Here is a 22,720-nt window from a genome sequence, read left to right as displayed (position 1 = left end):
ACTAGACTATAGACTAGACTATAGACTAGACTATAGACTAGACTATAGACTAGACTATAGACTAGACTATAGACTAGACTATAGACTAAACTATAGACTAGACTATACTACAAGATTGACAGTTGATGTAATGATAAGTAACTTATAATTCGTCCTCGCTTAATGTTAAATTTTTACCCTTTTTTACTTTACAAATTTGCATATGTGTACACACATTATTTTTATTCTGTACTCACATAATGATGACTGTCTGCTCTAGATGACCTTTTATCTAAAGGATTAAGAACACAACTTTTTTATGACTTGTGCTAAAGAGTTTTAAAAGAAAACAAAAATACAAAACAAATAAAAATTAATAAAACAATAAACAATATAAATTTTCATATTTTCCCCCTTTTTATGAAACATCAACAATAATGAAAATTAATTTTAAAAAATGAACTTAACTTAGGCGTATGATTAATAAAAAAAATGATATTCTTTAACAAAATTTGTTTAAATAAAAATGTTAATGAAAATTAAAAAAATATATATTAATAATATTGTTCATTACAAATATTGAATGGCGTTTAGAGTTATTGCTTAAAGAAAAATTAAGACTAGATATTCGATTGCAGTTAAATAAATGTATATTGGAAATTGTGTTGTTTTTTAAAATTTGTCTTTTGACATTTAAATAAATGTATGTAGGTCATGAATCTAATTTTAAATAGATGAAGGATTACGAGCTTTGCATATTCTCTGAAGCGTTAGCAATCTCTCTTAATAAATTTTTTGCGTTAATTACTGTGTTCAATAAATCATATTTGTTTATATCTATAGAGACAACAGGGTTATTTTTCCTTATATCCTTAATTTTAAATACATATTTCCATGAAATTCTTTGCACTGATTACGTAAATGTTCAAATGCAATTTCCCGACTTGTGCAGTGTCAGCAATAGACGTGATATAAAGCTGAGTGATATAGAGAAAGATATTCCAAAAGTAATTTACTTCAATTAAAATTTAGTTGAAGAATTTTTAGTTTTTTACATTTTCCAACTAAAGCTGTTTAAAAAAATATAACAAATAGTATAAATTGTGTACCTGAAAAAATTGCTTGGCTCTTGTTGTAATATGAAAATGACAGACTGACAGATTTTCTATTTAAATTTTTTTCCTGTAATTTATTTTTTTTTTTTTTTTGTGTTGATGAAAATTAGTAGTAAGAAAGAAAAAAAAAACAATGTTGAAAATGAATGACATAAGAAATACTCTATTCCTAGTGAATGCATTTTTGGAAAAAAAATTTGAATATAACAAAACTTATTTTTGTTCTACAACGTCAAGGTTTGTTTTTGACAGATGCATGAGTAAAATCTAAACAATTTTCTATGAATGAAATTAACCTGTAATAAATTTTTAAAATTAGAATTATAAAGGTATAACTTTTAAATTTTTATTTATTTTTATATTAGAAGAATTTAAAATTTATTGTATACCTACAAAGAGATTTTACAAAAAAACAAGTAATATTTCTATATTCGGCTGTGCCGAATCTTATATACCCTTCACCAAGTATGTTTAAAAAACAGTTTTTATTTATTTTGTATCTCTGCAGATATGTCACACATAACATACACACACAAATGTAAACTGTAGCAGAAAGAAATATTAACCGTTGTACTGTAATACAGCAACAAACATACAAAAAAATACACAGCTGAATAAAACCAAATACATCTCCACACGCACATTTACATCTTTATCCAATTCACAGTGTGGTTGTTGCTTTTTTAACAAAGTATGAAAAAAATGTGGCTTTTTTGATGAAATTTTCAGAGGTTTTCTCGGATTTTTGCTCATATCTCCGTTATTTATGGACCGAAACTTCTCAAAATTATGTCCAACAGAATTATTGAAGATTTGGACCCCGAAGATATCTGGGGTCTTCAGAAAATAGATTTCAACAAACACACAGACAGACGGAAAGATAGACAGGCAGACGGACATAGATTAACCGAATATATATACTTTATAGGGTCGGAAAATTATATTGTAGAAATTACAAACGGAATGACAAACTTATATATACCCTTCTCACGAAGGTGAAGGGTATAAAAACTAACATAAAGATATCAATAACTGTCAGTAAGAGCCTACATATGTTAACCTTTTATTGGCAGAAATTTTATTAACACAGCAAACTGTTATTTATGTAAGGATTTAAAGAACAAAACCTTTACCCACAACAATAAATCGTACAGCCAAAAAATGGGTATATAGTTTTTCTATAGGCTATAGTCTAGTCTATAATATAGTTTATAGTCTACTCTATAGTGTACTATAGTCTAGTCTATGGTATAGTCTTTAGTCTAGACTATAGTCTAGTTCAGTCTAGTTTATAGTCTATAGTAGTGTATATAGTATAGTCTATAGTCTATTCTAAAGTCTTGTCAATATTCTAGTTTATATTCCGGTCTATAGTCAAGTCTATAGTTTAGTCTATAGTCCAGTCTATAGTTGAGTCTATATGTCTATAGTCTTGTATGTAGTTGAATCTATAGTCTAGCCTATAATCTATTTTATAGTTTAAGCTATAGTATAGTTTTTAGTCTATACTATAGTTTAGTCTATAGTCTAGTCTGTATTCCAGTCTTTGGTGTAGTCTGTAATCTAATCTATAGTCTAGTTAATAATCCAGTCTTTATTCAAATCAATTTTTTATAGTTTGGACTTTAATCTAATCTATTATCTATTCTATTGCCGGTTATATAGTCTAGTCAATAGCATAGCATAATGTCTGGTCAATAGTCTAGTCTATAGTCTAATATATAGCCTAGTCTATAATCTAGTATATAGTATAGTCTATATTCTGATCTATAATCTAGTATATAGTCTTGTCCATAGTCTAGTCTATATTGTAGTCTCTTGTATAGTTTATATTATAGTTAAGAGTCTAGTCTCGTCTATAGTATAGTCTGTGGTCTAGTCTTTAATCTAGTTAATGTCCAGTTTTTTGTCAAGTCAATTGTTTAAAGTTTAAACTATAATCTAATCTATTATTTATTCTCTAGTCTGTTCTACAGTCTGGTCAATAGTATAGCATAAAATCTTGTCAATAGTCTAGTCTTAGGTCTAATCAGTATTCTAATTTAAATACTAGTGTATAGTCTAGGCGATAGTTAAGTATTAAGTATAGTCTGTAGTCAAGTCTTTTGTCTAGTAAATAGTCTAGTTTATTGACCGGTCTTTAGTCTAAATTCTAGTCTAGTCTATAGTCTAGTTTATAATCTATACTTTAGTCTTGTTTATAGCCTAGTCTAGTCTTTAGTTTTGTCTATAGTCTAGTTATAGTCTAGTCTTATTCTAGTCTATAATCCAGTTTATAGTATAATCTATTTTATATTCTAGTCTATAGTCTATTCTAGTCTATATTGTTGTCTATAATCTAATCTGTAGTCGGGTCTACATATAGGATAGTATACAATCTAATATATTATAGAATTTATAAATTACAAACGGATTATCAGTAACTTATACCTATTGCGTTATCATGAAATTTAAGGGCATAATAATGTAGATATTTACATGGATCCTACTTATATTCGTCTGTAAAAAATGCTTTTTATAATGTAATTATAAAATATTTACAGACGTCTTTGTAATATTTTATAAGACTTTTTATCGCAATAACAACCTTCTCATCTCCCAGAAAACTAGACATGCAATTCCGCTAAATAAATTCTTACAGCAAATATTTAGTTATAACTTTGGTTGCATTTTTGATTAAGCTAAATCGCAACAAAGCTTTAGAAAAGAATTTAAAATAAATTAATGCAATTAACTTGCCCTAACAGACAACATGCCAAAACAGTTAGAGCACAGACATCATTGCAAAAACTCTTATTACTTATTCCAATTAAATATGACTTCTTTGGCCCATTAGGAAAACAATAGTAATGCTAACAATGAAATATTCTTTCCCCAGTCATATTTTCTACATTTTTAAAGTGTAGGGTATTTAAATAATTTATATATGATTCATAGCTTATGAATGTTTATATGTAAATGTGTTGTATCTAAGATAAACAATTCATTTAGGTTGGCAAATATTAAAACAATAAAATTATTAAGTAAACCCAATGAAAATTTCAAAAAAAAAAAAAAAAAAATAAAACAAAAAAATGATCCCTGTGGAAAGGAAAGATATTCTTTGTGTTATTAAGCATAACTATAAGGGAGTATTTTTACTCCTAAGAATCTGTAAAAAAGTTAAATAAAAAACCAAAAGTATTTCATTTTTTACTTAGAATAATAGAACGAACAATCATTTCTTTGGCAAATGTAAAAAGGAAAAAAATCAAATATAAATTGTCATAACATCTTAAAATGCAACAAAATACCTTGAAGGATTTACAATTTCATAGAACACTTTAGCCAACTACATGGTATATAGTAATCTATTCCTCTACACTTTCCCCATTTTGTCCTTTACAGTTTAACAAATTTACTCTAATAACAAGTAGGAAAGTATAGTCGGGCATGGCCGACCATATGATACCCTACACCATGAGTATATTTTTACAATTTTTACTTTTATAAAATTTTTATTTTTTGTAAAGGTAAATTTGGGAAAAGGATATATTTCTAAATAACAGTTAGTTTTGTTGAGTTTCATTGCGATACAAATGGTTACAAGTCAATTTTAGACGTTTGAGTCATTTTTTGAAGGGGGGTTTGTATTGGGGCTAGGGTCAAATATAGGCCGATAATTACGAAAATCCGCAGTATCATTTATACTTATATAAAACTTATTTGTGCCAATTTTTAGAGAGATAGCAGAATATTTGACGTAATTATAGCATAAAAAGTTCAAATCGGGAGGTACGGTTGTATGGGGGCTAGGTGAAATAATGGACCGATTTCAACCATTTCAATAGGCTTCGTCCTTGTGCCAAAAAACATGCTTGGTCCAAATTTCATCAAATTATCTTGAAAATTGCGGCCTGTACCTTGCGCACAAGGTTTACATGGACAGCCGGACAGACGGACGGACGGACATGTCTTAATCGACTCAAAAAATGATTCTGAATCGATCGGTATACTTTAAGGTGGGTATTGGACCAATATTTTTGTATGTTACAAACATCAGCACAAACGTATAATACCCTCCCCACTATAGTGGTGTAGGGTATAATGAACAGCTGTTTTTTGCAAACAATACTTTTGTAAAATTGAAAATTTTGGAAAAATGTTAAATAAACATTTAAAACAATAATAAATAAAATAAATCAGAAAATTGCAATTTACTTAAAATATTAAGTTTTTGTTCTTCTGAAATCATTGTTTTATTGTTTTTGTTAATTGAGTTTTCTCACTTATAACTTAAGGTTTAATTGGCCAATTACACTCAGTTAAACTAAGATAATAAGTAACATTACTGATAATTGAAAAACACGAAACATATATTAAACTAGGTTTAACCAAAGAATAAAGATTATATTTAACAGAAAAATTCGCCTTAAACTCTTTAATTTCCAATCTGCAAAATCAATTTTATATTTTTTTTTAATAATCAAAATCATCTTTTATATTATGAGCCTTAGCTTGATCACTGAAACATTTTCCATATTGTTCGGCAGCTTCACAATGATCATCTGCGACGTCAATGCTACTACAGTTATCAATTATTTCAAACTGAACTAGAACTGAACTAGAACTGAACTAGAACTGAACTAGAACTGAACTAGAACTGAACTAGAACTGAACTAGAACTGAACTAGAACCGAACTGGAACTGAACTGATTTAAAAACTATAATTTCTCAAGTGTCCACTCAAAATTTTGTGATAAAAACCTCCTGCTTTATTAAAGCAACTCGGCAATATTGTAAAACATGTACAGACAAAGCCCCTTTAAATAATTTTCATAAAAATTTTCCACAAACTACCAGCAATACTGCAATCAGGAAGCAAGTTCGAGAAGCAGCTTGTATCAACAAATATGTCGCCCTTGCACACTAACACACACATATACTTGTATAGTGAAACACACTTATGCTCAAACAATTGCTTGGTAATTTTAATGTTGAAAAATTTAGTTAAATTGCCAAGTGCAACAATGGTCTTTTCTTAATTGGTTTCCTTTGTTATAAAATGCTTGCAGTAATGACAGCAAGCAGTTCAGACAATCTTACAAGCAAAAAAATTATAAAAAAGACAAGCTACAGAATTTCATACATCTGCACATACATACATACGTACATACGTATTTCTTTATATGGCGAAGGGAGAATTGTGATGTTGGTAATGTTTAAGATGAAGTAGTACTTTAAATGTCGGTACGTACATGGATATCATATTAAATAAAGAGGGTTTCTTTATTTTACAAAATTTTATCACTCTAACAGCTGTTTGAAGAAATTAAAAAGTAGAAATGTCTGTCTGTGTCTCTCTACTGTATTCATTTTAACGTACATAATTATGAATACGGATACCTACGTACATAAGATATTCTAGTATAAACTGTTTTAGTTTAATAAAATATATGTAAGTATATACATTTGAAGTTAAGGCTAACAGTTGTAAAACAATTTTGGTTCTTTTACTTTAAGTGAGTCTTATTGAATACACTCTGTCGAATTTGTGCAAGGAATTGTTTCAGTTTTATACGTTCAATATCACGTGATTAAATTCGCATTCAGTAAGAAGCTTGTAGTTTTAGTTTTATTCATTTAGCTTCCACATTATAGAAAATTTTGAAAGTAATATATGAAAAAAATATACCATAAAATACCTCTAATAGATCATCATTTAATCAAAAATGTTATGTTTCTGTGCTCAGTATTGTATACAATTCAAAAAATATAATTTGATGAATGAAAAAGTACCAAAAGTCCCTTTCAGTAGATACTCATTCACTAAGGTTCCTACATTTTAAATTTGATTTTCAACATCTATGTTCAATATCATAAAAATATCAAAAACTACCATCGGAAAAACGAAAAAGTACAAAAATCTCTCTCAAAAAATTCTCATTTAATAAGGACCGTGTGTTTCGGTTAACCATTATAAAGAATCTGAAGGGTACCATTTGAAGAATAGAAAAGTACCAAATAGTTCCCACTTACAGAATGTTATTCAGTCAAGACCATGTTGAATATTTTAGAAAATTAAAAAAAGTACAATTTATGAGATAAAAAATACTAAAAATTTAAAGAATCTTATTCAATGAGGACCGTGTATGTTTAATAATAACGTGATTTTTAGTTCATATAAAACATACATAGATTATAATTTGATGGAAGAAAAAGTACCAATAGTGGAATAAAGTTTACCTAAGTGGAAAGTACTAATAAAGAATACAAAGTTTCCCTTTTTGCTTAGACATATACTTTTTCGAGAATTAAGTTTACAAAATGTTCCCTATTTTAATCTATATATCACAGATAAAACTCAAACGATTCAAATCTGCATTCATTTGTTCCAGAAAAATAGTGCTTCCAAAAAGTACCAAACAATTTACTCGAATTTGGTCTTATATAAAACTTAGTATTTGAATTCCAAAATAATATACCAACAGGTTATTTTGTGTGAGTAAATAAACTACTTTTTCAAATTTTATAAAAATTGGCTCAATGAGTTTGAATAAAATTAAACTAGGTTCAGCCGTTTGGACTGTGCGATGATGAATCAGTCAGTCAGTAACGCTACTATTTTATATATATATATATATATAGATTCGGTATACTTTACAGAATAAAAACTCTATAAAGGAAAACTATCAAAAATTCTTGTTTATATAACTGAAGATTTGTCCCTTACATGGGTTTTGTATTTAAGATAAAATTTATAAAAATATATTTACAATTTTAAAAGGCATTCAACAAAGATCTATACAACTTAGATATAACATCCAGAGCAAAATTTCTTTCTCTATTCAAAATAATTTGTATATATTTTTCCAGTTAAGTTTTTATTCTATTTTTAGAAAATGTTTTTATTTTCAGATAAATTATTAATCAAGCTTTAGTTTACCATAACTTTTTTTATTTTTAGGTGTATTTTTCCCTTTTTATACCCTACACCACTATAGTGGGGAGGGTATTATACGTTTGTGCTGATGTTTGTAACATACAAAAATATTGGTCCAATACCCACCTTAAAGTATACCGATCGATTCAGAATCATTTTTTGAGTCGATTAAGACATGTCCGTCCGTCTGTCCGTCTGGCTGGTTGGCTGGCTGTCCATGTAAACCTTGTGCGCAAGGTACAGGCCGCAATTTTCAAGATAATTTGATGAAATTTGGACCAAGCATGTTTTTTGGCACAAGGACGAAGCCTATTGAAAATGGTTGAAATCGGTCCATTATTTCACCTAGCCCCCATACAACCGTACCTCCAGATTTGAACTTTTTATGCTATAATTACGTCAAATATTCTGCTATCTCTCTAAAAATTGGCACAAATATGTTTTATATAAGTATAAATGATACTGCAGATTTTCGTAAGGATCGGCCTATATTTGACCCTAGCCCCCATACAAACCCCCCTTCAAAAAATGACTTAAACGTCTAAAATTGACTTGTAACCATTTGTATCGCAATGAAACTCAACAAAACTAACTGTTATTTAGAAATATATCCTTTTCCCAAATTTACCGAGGATCGGCCCATATTTGACCTATATAAAGCCTCATTTAGAAATTTTAGTTTTTTATCAATAAATGGCTTAAATATTTTGGAATTATGGTAATATTCAACATAAAAGTTTCTTTACAAAAAATAAAAATTTTATAAAAGTAAAAATTGTAAAAATATACTCATGGTGTAGGGTATCATATGGTCGGCCATGCCCGACTATACTTTCCTACTTGTTATTAGAGTAAATTTGTTAAACTGTAAAGGACAAAATGGGGAAAGTGTAGAGGAATAGATTACTATATACCATGTAGTTGGCTAAAGTGTTCTATGAAATTGTAAATCCTTCAAGGTATTTTGTTGCATTTTAAGATGTTATGACAATTTATATTTGATTTTTTTCCTTTTTACATTTGCCAAAGAAATGATTGTTCGTTCTATTATTCTAAGTAAAAAATGAAATACTTTTGGTTTTTTATTTAACTTTTTTACAGATTCTTAGGAGTTAAAAATACTCCCTTATAGTTTATGCTTAATAACACAAAGAATATCTTTCCTTTCCACAGGGATCATTTTTTTGTTTTATTTTTTTTTTTTTTTTTTTGAAATTTTCATTGGGTTTACTTAATAATTTTATTGTTTTAATATTTGCCAACCTAAATGAATTGTTTATCTTAGATACAACACATTTACATATAAACATTCATAAGCTATGAATCATATATAAATTATTTAAATACCCTACACTTTAAAAATGTAGAAAATATGACTGGGGAAAGAATATTTCATTGTTAGCATTACTATTGTTTTTCCTAATGGGCCAAAGAAGTCATATTTAATTGGAATAAGTAATAGAAGTTTTTGCAATGATGTCTGTGCTCTAACTGTTTTGGCATGTTGTCTGTTAGGGCAAGTTAATTGCATTAATTTATTTTAAATTCTTTTCTAAAGCTTTGTTGCGATTTAGCTTAATCAAAAATGCAACCAAAGTTATAACTAAATATTTGCTGTAAGAATTTATTTAGCGGAATTGCATGTCTAGTTTTCTGGGAGATGAGAAGGTTGTTATTGCGATAAAAAGTCTTATAAAATATTACAAAGACGTCTGTAAATATTTTATAATTACATTATAAAAAGCATTTTTACAGACGAATATAAGTAGGATCCATGTAAATATCTACATTATTATGCCCTTAAATTTCATGATAACGCAATAGGTATAAGTTACTGATAATCCGTTTGTAATTTATAAATTCTATAATATATTAGATTGTATACTATCCTATATGTAGACCCGACTACAGATTAGATTATAGACAACAATATAGACTAGAATAGACTATAGACTAGAATATAAAATAGATTATACTATAAACTGGATTATAGACTAGAATAAGACTAGACTATAACTAGACTATAGACAAAACTAAAGACTAGACTAGGCTATAAACAAGACTAAAGTATAGATTATAAACTAGACTATAGACTAGACTAGAATTTAGACTAAAGACCGGTCAATAAACTATAGACTATTTACTAGACAAAAGACTTGACTACAGACTATACTTAATACTTAACTATCGCCTAGACTATACACTAGTATTTAAATTAGAATACTGATTAGACCTAAGACTAGACTATTGACAAGATTTTATGCTATACTATTGACCAGACTGTAGAACAGACTAGAGAATAAATAATAGATTAGATTATAGTTTAAACTTTAAACAATTGACTTGACAAAAAACTGGACATTAACTAGATTAAAGACTAGACCACAGACTATACTATAGACGAGACTAGACTCTTAACTATAATATAAACTATACAAGAGACTACAATATAACTAGACTATGGACAAGACTATATACTAGATTATAGATCAGAATATAGACTATACTATATACTAGATTATAGACTAGGCTATATATTAGACTATAGACTAGACTATTGACCAGACATTATGCTATGCTATTGACTAGACTATATAACCGGCAATAGAATAGATAATAGATTAGATTAAAGTCCAAACTATAAAAAATTGATTTGAATAAAGACTGGATTATTAACTAGACTATAGATTAGATTACAGACTACACCAAAGACTGGAATACAGACTAGACTATAGACTAAACTATAGTATAGACTAAAAACTATACTATAGCTTAAACTATAAAATAGATTATAGGCTAGACTATAGATTCAACTACATACAAGACTATAGACATATAGACTCAACTATAGACTGGACTATAGACTAAACTATAGACTTGACTATAGACCGGAATAAAACTAGAATATTGACAAGACTTTAGAATAGACTATAGACTATACTATATACACTACTATAGACTATAAACTAGACTGAACTAGACTATAGTCTAGACTAAAGACTATACCATAGACTAGACTATAGTACACTATAGAGTAGACTATAAACTATATTATAGACTAGACTATAGCCTATAGAAAAACTATATACCCATTTTTTGGCTGTACGATTTATTGTTGTGGGTAAAGGTTTTGTTCTTTAAATCCTTACATAAATAACAGTTTGCTGTGTTAATAAAATTTCTGCCAATAAAAGGTTAACATATGTAGGCTCTTACTGACAGTTATTGATATCTTTATGTTAGTTTTTATACCCTTCACCTTCGTGAGAAGGGTATATATAAGTTTGTCATTCCGTTTGTAATTTCTACAATATAATTTTCCGACCCTATAAAGTATATATATTCGGTTAATCTATGTCCGTCTGCCTGTCTATCTTTCCGTCTGTCTGTGTGTTTGTTGAAATCTATTTTCTGAAGACCCCAGATATCTTCGGGGTCCAAATCTTCAATAATTCTGTTGGACATAATTTTGAGAAGTTTCGGTCCATAAATAACGGAGATATGAGCAAAAATCCGAGAAAACCTCTGAAAATTTCATCAAAAAAGCCACATTTTTTTCATACTTTGTTAAAAAAGCAACACCACACTGTGAATTGGATAAAGATGTAAATGTGCGTGTGGAGATGTATTTGGTTTTATTCAGCTGTGTATTTTTTTGTATGTTTGTTGCTGTATTACAGTACAACGGTTAATATTTCTTTCTGCTACAGTTTACATTTGTGTGTGTATGTTATGTGTGACATATCTGCAGAGATACAAAATAAATAAAAACTGTTTTTTAAACATACTTGGTGAAGGGTATATAGATTCGGCACAGCCGAATATAGAAATATTACTTGTTTTTTTGTAAAATCTCTTTGTAGGTATACAATAAATTTTAAATTCTTCTAATATAAAAATAAATAAAAATTTAAAAGTTATACCTTTATAATTCTAATTTTAAAAATTTTATTACAGGTTAATTTCATTCATAGAAAATTGTTTAGATTTTACTCATGCATCTGTCAAAAACAAACCTTGACGTTGTAGAACAAAAATAAGTTTTGTTATATTCAAATTTTTTTTCCAAAAATGCATTCACTAGGAATAGAGTATTTCTTATGTCATTCATTTTCAACATTGTTTTTTTTTTCTTTCTTACTACTAATTTTCATCAACACAAAAAAAAAAAAAAAATAAATTACAGGAAAAAAATTTAAATAGAAAATCTGTCAGTCTGTCATTTTCATATTACAACAAGAGCCAAGCAATTTTTTCAGGTACACAATTTATACTATTTGTTATATTTTTTTAAACAGCTTTAGTTGGAAAATGTAAAAAACTAAAAATTCTTCAACTAAATTTTAATTGAAGTAAATTACTTTTGGAATATCTTTCTCTATATCACTCAGCTTTATATCACGTCTATTGCTGACACTGCACAAGTCGGGAAATTGCATTTGAACATTTACGTAATCAGTGCAAAGAATTTCATGGAAATATGTATTTAAAATTAAGGATATAAGGAAAAATAACCCTGTTGTCTCTATAGATATAAACAAATATGATTTATATGAACACAGTAATTAACGCAAAAAATTTATTAAGAGAGATTGCTAACGCTTCAGAGAATATGCAAAGCTCGTAATCCTTCATCTATTTAAAATTAGATTCATGACCTACATACATTTATTTAAATGTCAAAAGACAAATTTTAAAAAACAACACAATTTCCAATATACATTTATTTAACTGCAATCGAATATCTAGTCTTAATTTTTCTTTAAGCAATAACTCAAAACGCCATTCAATATTTGTAATGAACAATATTATTAATATATATTTTTTTAATTTTCATTAACATTTTTATTTAAACAAATTTTGTTAAAGAATATCATTTTTTTTATTAATCATACGCCTAAGTTAAGTTTCATTTTTTAAAATTAATTTTCATTATTGTTGATGTTTCATAAAAGGGTGAAAATATGAAAATTTATATTGTTTATTGTTTTATTAATTTTTATTTGTTTTGTATTTTTGTTTTCTTTTAAAACTCTTTAGCACAAGTCATAAAAAAGTTGTGTTCTTAATCCTTTAGATAAAAGGTCATCTAGAGCAGACAGTCATCATTATGTGAGTACAGAATAAAAATAATGTGTGTACACATATGCAAATTTGTAAAGTAAAAAAGGGTAAAAATTTAACATTAAGCGAGGACGAATTATAAGTTACTTATCATTACATCAACTGTCAATCTTGTAGTATAGTCTAGTCTATAGTCTAGTCTATAGTCTAGTCTATAGTCTAGTCTATAGTCTAGTCTATAGTCTAGTCTATAGTCTAGTCTATAGTCTAGTCTATAGTCTAGTCTATAGTCTAGTCTATAGTCTAGTCTATAGTCTAGTCTATAGTCTAGTCTATAGTCTAGTCTATAGTCTAGTCTATAGTCTAGTCTATAGTCTAGTCTATAGTCTAGTCTATAGTCTAGTCTAGTCTATAGTCTAGTCTATAGTCTAGTCTATAGTCTAGTCTATAGTCTAGTCTATAGTCTAGTCTATAGTCTAGTCTATAGTCTAGTCTATAGTCTAGTCTATAGTCTAGTCTATAGTCTAGTCTATAGTCTAGTCTATAGTCTAGTCTATAGTCTAGTCTATAGTCTAGTCTATAGTCTAGTCTATAGTCTAGTCTATAGTCTAGTCTATAGTCTAGTCTATAGTCTAGTCTATAGTCTAGTCTATAGTCTAGTCTATAGTCTAGTCTATAGTCTAGTCTATAGTCTAGTCTATAGTCTAGTCTATAGTCTAGTCTATAGTCTATAGTCTAGTCTATAGTCTAGTCTATAGTCTAGTCTATAGTCTAGTCTATAGTCTAGTCTATAGTCTAGTCTATAGTCTAGTCTATAGTCTAGTCTATAGTCTAGTCTATAGTCTAGTCTATAGTCTAGTCTATAGTCTAGTCTATAGTCTAGTCTATAGTCTAGTCTATAGTCTAGTCTATAGTCTAGTCTATAGTCTAGTCTATAGTCTAGTCTATAGTCTAGTCTATAGTCTAGTCTATAGTCTAGTCTATAGTCTAGTCTATAGTCTAGTCTATAGTCTAGTCTATAGTCTAGTCTATAGTCTAGTCTATAGTCTAGTCTATAGTCTAGTCTATAGTCTAGTCTATAGTCTAGTCTATAGTCTAGTCTATAGTCTAGTCTATAGTCTAGTCTATAGTCTAGTCTATAGTCTAGTCTATAGTCTAGTCTATAGTCTAGTCTATAGTCTAGTCTATAGTCTAGTCTATAGTCTAGTCTATAGTCTAGTCTAGTCTATAGTCTAGTCTAGTCTATAGTCTAGTCTATAGTCTAGTCTATAGTCTAGTCTATAGTCTAGTCTATAGTCTAGTCTATAGTCTAGTCTATAGTCTAGTCTATAGTCTAGTCTATAGTCTAGTCTATAGTCTAGTCTATAGTCTAGTCTATAGTCTAGTCTATAGTCTAGTCTATAGTCTAGTCTATAGTCTAGTCTATAGTCTAGTCTATAGTCTAGTCTAGTCTATAGTCTAGTCTATAGTCTAGTCTATAGTCTAGTCTATAGTCTAGTCTATAGTCTAGTCTATAGTCTAGTCTATAGTCTAGTCTATAGTCTAGTCTATAGTCTAGTCTATAGTCTAGTCTATAGTCTAGTCTATAGTCTAGTCTATAGTCTAGTCTATAGTCTAGTCTATAGTCTAGTCTATAGTCTAGTCTATAGTCTAGTCTATAGTCTAAGTCTATAGTCTAGTCTATAGTCTAGTCTATAGTCTAGTCTATAGTCTAGTCTATAGTCTAGTCTATAGTCTAGTCTATAGTCTAGTCTATAGTCTAGTCTATAGTCTAGTCTATAGTCTAGTCTATAGTCTAGTCTATAGTCTAGTCTATAGTCTAGTCTATAGTCTAGTCTATAGTCTAGTCTATAGTCTAGTCTATAGTCTAGTCTATAGTCTAGTCTATAGTCTAGTCTATAGTCTAGTCTATAGTCTAGTCTATAGTCTAGTCTATAGTCTAGTCTATAGTCTAGTCTATAGTCTAGTCTATAGTCTAGTCTATAGTCTAGTCTATAGTCTAGTCTATAGTCTAGTCTATAGTCTAGTCTATAGTCTAGTCTATAGTCTAGTCTATAGTCTAGTCTATGGTCTAGTCTATAGTCTAGTCTATATTCTAGTCTATATTCTAGTCTATAGTCTAGTATATAGTTTAGTCTATAAAGATTTTAATGTTATTCGTTCTGTTTTGAAATATTTGTTGTAATAATGTATAGGTATATGTGCAAATATATGTATATACATATATAAACCTTTTAAGGGCGTAGCTGAGAATGGACATACTTACAAAGATATATGTTAACATTTGTTGACTTTTTATCAAGGCTTATTAAATGTGTGAGTATATTGTATACATATTTAAACAAATAAACAAAAACATGTATAGGAAATTTAAGCCTCTAGCGAATAAATAAAATAACAACAGCAGCAGCAAGAGCATAGGTAACAGTAACAACAACAACAATAATAATACTAACTAGACTAGGAAATGTCAAGAGGCCAGTTACACAATAAGGAAGAAACCTTAAATATAAAACAAATATACAATGAGCTACAGCTCTAGTAGTATTTATATTTTCTTATATATTTACTATTTTAAGAATAAATACACTTTGTTTTATAACTAAAAGGAAGTTTTATAAATGAAATTTCATGTATAATATTGATTTAAAATAAATTTCAACAAGATAGTTCTTTGTTATTTATACTGTTTTTATGTGAACAGAAGAGAGTATGTTTTGTCAATTTGTATGAGATATACTCAAATGGCTTAACATGTTACATTGACATTTACCTTTTAACTTATGGGTAAAACTTTGTTTTTTTTTTGGGTTAAGATCTCACAACAACAAAAGTGTATCTTTTAATGTTTATAGATGTGTGTATATAGTTTCAACTTTGAATAATTTATATATGATCTATAAATTTTATATAAATAATATTTGAAAATTATTATTTATTTATATGTTAATATCGGTTTATTAAATACTTTTATGTATAAGTTTTTTGCTATTTTTTTTATTAAATAGTAGTTTTTTTGGAAAACATATTTTTTGTAGTGGTCTGGGTTTTTATTAACTACAACGAAATCAAATAAACTTTTCTCAGTAGTATATCATTAAAAATATTCTATGACATTAACTAAAATTTTAATTAAATCCCACTCATACCACATTTGCCTTTTTTTCAATTATGGATAATTTAGAGTTGATGTTGACATTTTAAACCAAAAATTTCCACTTTTAAATTAAATTTTAAAAACAATATATTTGAAAGCATTTCATGCTCAGCCAAGTTTTACCAATTACATTAAAACTTACGAGGGGAAAAAGTGATAGTTTTCTATGGAATATTCTTATATTAACACGCTGAAATTTAAAAAACAAGATAATGAAAGAAATGTACATATGTAAGTAATTTTTGAGCTGTATTAGATAAGGTAAAAAATATTATTTCAATTTACAGAAATATATTCATACATAAACATATTTGTTAATTTTCTTTTCATATTAAAGAAAAAACATTTTTCCTCTTAAACAATACAAAAACTACCACTATTACAAATTAAAAAAACCCCCATTAGCTTCAAAAATTACATTAAGATCACAACAAGTGTAAGTAGTTGTTATGTATGTATGTCAACATAATACAATTAAACAAACACACGCAACTTTACGTTAATGTACACATACTTGTAAGATAATATTGTTGTAAAGGAGCTGTTTTAGAAATGTGTAAGTGTATGTGTATTTTTTGGAATTTTCCCTTTAGATATTTTGTTCTTATACAAAGAGTTGTTGTTATTTTTTTATTTTGTTGATATAGTATGCTCTATTTAAAGTAAAGAATTGTAGCGACAGAGACGGTGTTTCTTTTAGAAAAACAATATTTTTAGTTCTTCCTTAAAAAAGGGTTAGATGGGAAGGGTGAGGGAATATAAATAATACACATTAGTGTAATAAATTTACAAGAAATCTATAGCACACATACTTACATGAGTATTTTTACCTTCTAAAGCAGAAAGATTTAGTACATCAAATTTTGCACCCCTTATCATCTAAAGAATAATTCGAAAAGGTATAAAAATTTAACAACAACAACTACTACAAATACCAACTAATTAACTAACTAACTAACTAACTAACTAACTTACTAACTAACTAACTAACTAACTAACTAACTAACTAACTAAATAACTAAATAACTAAATAACTAAATAACTAAATAACTAAATAACTAAATAACTAAATAACTAAATAACTAAATAACTAAATAACTAAATAACTAAATAACTAAATAACTAAATAACTAAATAACTAAATAACTAAATAACTAAATAACTAAATAACTAAATAACTAAATAACTAAATAACTAAATAACTAAATAACTAAATAACTTAATAACTAACTATTTATTGTTTGATAAAAATGTTGATAATTAAGTAAAGTTTTGATGGGGGATGAGCCCCTGTAATTATAAAGTTTATGTGGGTCATCAAGGCTAGTATAGAACTTGGTTTTGCAGCTTTTTGTCGAGATACGAGTATATTAAACATGATTATGAACTTAAAAGCCCTTTTTGTCGGGTTAATTTGTATAGGACCTTGGTGAAATAATGGACCGATACTAACTATTCCAATAGGCTTCATCTACTAACTATTCCAATAGGCTTCATCTACTGCACCATAAGAGATCACGTGCCAATTTTCATCGAATTGTATAGGACCTTGGTGAAATAATGGACCGATACTAACTATTCCAATAGGCTTCATCTACTAACTATTCCAATAGGCTTCATCTACTAACTATTCCAATAGGCTTCATCTACGGCACCATAAGAGATCACGTGCCAATTTTCATCGAATTGTCTTCAAAATTGCGACTTGTAGTTTGATTATAAGATATACATGGACGAGCATCGCAAAATCGACTCAGAAAACGATTCGGAGCCGATTGGTATACTTTAACCCTCCATCATGCGCATGTATCTGGCCAGATATTTTACGAATTTAACTGTGATTTTAATATATTTCTAATTTGTTTAAAGGTTTGAGTCTCCAGGTACCCTCTACAAATATTGTTAGATATCGTAATATTGTTACTAAAATGGCATATCGGGCACCGTAACATTACGTTTGGTTCATACCACAGCGCCAGACACATGCGCTACGTACGTGACTATCAGAGCATTTGCATGACGGAGGGTTAAGGTGGGTATAGGACCAATATTATTGTGCGTTACAAACATCAGCACAAACCCAATATACCCTCCCAACAAAAGTGGTGTAGAGTATAAGAAGCTGTTTTAAAATTTTATACCTTATCAGTACAATACTAGCAGCGAATAGGAAAGTGCTATGGAATGGGGATCAAAACTTAACGTGTTCTTTTTTATTTATTTCTAGTCTAAGCAGTAAAACAGGCTTAAATGTCAATGACTATGAGATGGTAGAAAAGCTAGAAAACGAACAAACAAAAAAAGTGGAAAAATGAGGTAATATTTACGAAGTAGAAGTGTTAAATTACATTTGTTGGGTGCTAACAAAAAAGTACCTTATAACAACAAAACACTTTAACGAAACAAACAAAAACTTATAGACTTCAGAGCAGCGTTTTAATAAATAAATTTGGCATAGCGGTTAATGTATTTTTGCGAAGGAAACGTGACCAAAAGAAAACATATTTTAATCAATATGATTAACCGATATCTTTCCGTCCGTCTGTCATCCATAAAAGGATGATATGGCAGCAATAACAATAGATCTCTAAACAATAAAAAAACTGTGTTTGCAAAAAAAGTAAGAGTGCAATATATGCCTGTGCTAAATCTTATATAACCTTCACCATAATATATTTAAAAAATATTAATTTTATAAAATATATATTTATTTTATTTTTTCGACTATATCATTATTATATCAATAGAAACAACAACAAAGAAAATCCTAAACAAAATAAAACATGCTAATTGTTAATCTTCTCGAAAGCATGTCTAACAGACCTATTGAAGATTCGGATCTCACAGATGTCTGGGGTATTCCAAAAATTACTTTCAGTCGGAAAAGTATAATTCCACTTTCGATTGGTATAGAATTAAGTAACATGCTTGTATAAGTAAATTTTGGCAAATAAGTAATTTTTGAAGGGGACCTTGTATGAGGGATAGGATCAAATGATGGCAAAGCATTTCGAAAATCAGCAGTATATAAAAATAAGTTGCCAATTTTAAGAGTGATACAAGAACATTTAACATAACTATGAGATCGAGGCGAACGGTTGTTTAGACGCAATGCAAAATTATGGATTTTCAGTAAATTCAGTAAATATGTTTCATGGAGATAAAGATGGACGGACAGACACACATACAGACTGTATGACGGACAGTAAAACGTCTTACAAAGAGATTCTGGAAAATTGGTATACTTTAACGTAAGTTTAGGAGCAATATTTTTGGGTGTTACAATCATCATCATAAACTTATAATACCTTTCCCACTTTAGTGATATAGGTTATAAAAATCAGTTTTTGTCAATTTATTGTAGTAATAAGTAGATCTTTGAAAAGAAAGAACTTATGTGAGCTTTTATCTTAAAATAGATAGAATGGACTTTTACCGTCTTAAAATGGCGTTAGTTTTTCAAGCTTCATGACATGATATCTCGAACTTGAGAGTTATTAGAAAATAAAACTTTAAGGCCTGTGTTTTTTTGTTAAAACATAGCTGGTTACGTTTCTCATTAACTTTTCTTTCGACATAACTACTAAAATAGGCGTAGCAGCATTCTAGTATGTTGGTTGACAAAATTAAAACTAAAATTTATGCGTAAATTTTAGAGGTTGGTTGTAAAAGAAAATTTTAAATAACGTAAAATATTCAAACTATCACATAAACTACTGTGTAAGTATAACTGTAAAAGTTTAAATATGTGAAGTATAGTTACCTCAAAAAAAAAAAAAAGATGTTGCTAAAGTATTATTCATACTTTGTATAGTTTTTAAGATAAGATTCTTGTAGATAGTTGCCAGCAACAGCAACCCCTTATATAGCAGCCAAGACAAAAGGGGTGGATAAAAACTAACTTATTCGAGATATACATATATACATACATATGTAGTGTCGTTTAATATGTAAATTTTTGGTTATGTGTGAAAATTCATTAAAGTTTTAGGTTTTTTTTTTTACTTTTATAGTTTTATGTTGCCGTTTGTATTAATATTGAACCATATTCATAAAAAGACGTGGAAAGGTTCACCTTCATTTATGTTTAATGTGCCAAAAACTAATTTAAATTTATTTGCATTTGTTGAAAATTTGTTCAGCAATTCTCATACTCTAGCCAATTTTTATGGTAAAGAAATGAGTTGGCTTTAAAAATACAGTAGACAGTTATTGTGTGTATGTGAAAGAAAATTATTAGAAAAGGCAATATTTTATATAAGTAGTAATGACAGTAGTTGTAGAAGTAGAAGGAGCAGCAGCATCAGTTGTTTTGGACAGTTATTAGTTTTGACAGGGTAATAAAATCTTAGCAACATAAAATATGATTGGGTTTAATGCTTTTAAATACAAGTTGTCGTCATTGCCGTTTTAAATTTTTTTTCTTTAAGACCATTATAAATATTTAAACAATTAACGTAAAATTTTAAGTTTTTGACCCTTTTCCTTCAGTAGCTTTTATACAACATTTAACATTATTATACCCTACACCACATTAGTTGAGAGGGTATATTGGGTTTGTGCTGATGTTTATAATGCACAATAATATTGGTCTAAAACCAACCCTTTAAACATACAAATCGATTCCGAATCATTTTCTGAGTCGATTTAGCTATGTCTGTCCGTCCTTCCATGTAAAATTTGTAATCAAACTACAGGTCGCAATTTCGAAGATAATTCAATGAAATTTAGTTCATGATCTTTTATGGAACCGTAGACGAAGCCTATTGAAAATGGTTAACTTCGATGTATTATTTCACCTTACCCCCATACAAGTGAACCCCACGAATATAGCTTTTAAAACTTGTAATCAAACTACAGATCACAATTTTGGAGCATGATCTTTTATGGTTCTTTTGGCGCATGATCTTTTATGGTACCGTAGACAAAGCCCATTGAAAATGGTTAACATCGGTCCATTATTTTACCTAGCCCCCATATAACTGAACCGCCCGAAAACGGCTTTTAAACTTTGTAGTCAAACTACAGGTCGCAATTTTGGAGATAATTCAATGAAATTTGGCACATAATCCTTCATGGTATCATAGACGAAACCTGTTGAAAATGGTAAACATCGGATCCTTTTTTCCCCTAGCCCCCATACAACTGAACCCGCCGAATAGGGCTTTTAAGTTCATAATTACGTATAATATACTCATATCTAGACAAAAAGCTGAAAAAAACCAAGATCTGTGCAAGCCTTGATGACCCTCATGAATACCATAATAATAGGTCCTCATATGACCCTAGCCCCTATGAAAAGCTCCCATCAAAATTTCACTTAAATGACCACAATTTTATTCAACAATAAACGGATTAAGTATGTGTATCTGAGGCATGGTACAATTCAATTTAAATGCTTTATTATGGCAACTAAATCATATTATATTCTTGTAAAAAGTGTAGGGTATTAGACGGTCGGCCACGCCCGACTATAATTTCTTACTTGTTTTTAGTTAGTTTTATGGCTAAAACATAAAATTTTTTCTAAGTTGTAACTAAAAACTGTTGGTTTCAAACATTAATGTGTTTGAGTCTTACGGTACTAAGTAGGTTTTCAGTAGTTTGAGTAGTAATATTTTAATTAAATTATATTTTCTAATACTCATATATCAACAGTACCTTTTTTTGCTAGTTGTTTTTTGGGAAAAAGGGTCTAAAGTTAATTGCTTACATAGAAATTCTATAACTTGTTGACCTTTTTCTTGTATATTTTATTGTAAGAAAGCTAACTTGTTTATGAAGTAACACATGGTTGGTGTTTAAAAAAAAAAACTTAGCACAAATTAGTTTTTATTTAATTTAATATAATTGTGCATAGTTTAAAGTTAAAGTGACGATTTTTAATGAAATAAATAGTAGCATTAAAAATTTTATGGTAAAAGAAGGAGGCGTATTAAGGAAATTATTAATGTTTGAGAGAAAGTTTGAGAAATTTATGGACTTGACATTTGAAGGCTTTCTTCCTTATTATATATTAGGTACGATAAAGTTTTTTGTTCAAATAATAAAATTTTTTTAGTAAACTATAATTGTTGTTAAGAATACAAACAAGTTAAAGTGCTTTATTCGACTTTATCAAATCTATAATACCCTGCACATTGGTTAAATGGGAAATTTTGCTTTATAAAACTTTTATATAATACAACGTGAAAAATATATGACAATAATGATGAGTTATAAAACATATGAGCAGTTATCAAAATTTTTTAATATTTGAATTGAAAAAAATTTAATTTTCAAAATATTTGGTGTGAATATAAACAGACACTAATACGTGATGAATCCGTTCGCGTTAATCATTATAGCGGTTTTCACTTAAATATTAAAAAAATTCTTAAAAAGGGTATTTAGAACTTTTTCCCAGATTGAAAGGTAGATAGATAGATAGATAGATAGATAGATAGATAGATAGATAGATAAATAGAAAGATAGATAGATAGA

This window comes from Lucilia cuprina, chromosome 4 (genome assembly GCF_022045245.1).
Source record: "Lucilia cuprina isolate Lc7/37 chromosome 4, ASM2204524v1, whole genome shotgun sequence".
Taxonomy (NCBI): Eukaryota; Metazoa; Arthropoda; class Insecta; order Diptera; family Calliphoridae; genus Lucilia; species Lucilia cuprina.
Note: the sequence above shows the minus strand (reverse complement) of the source record.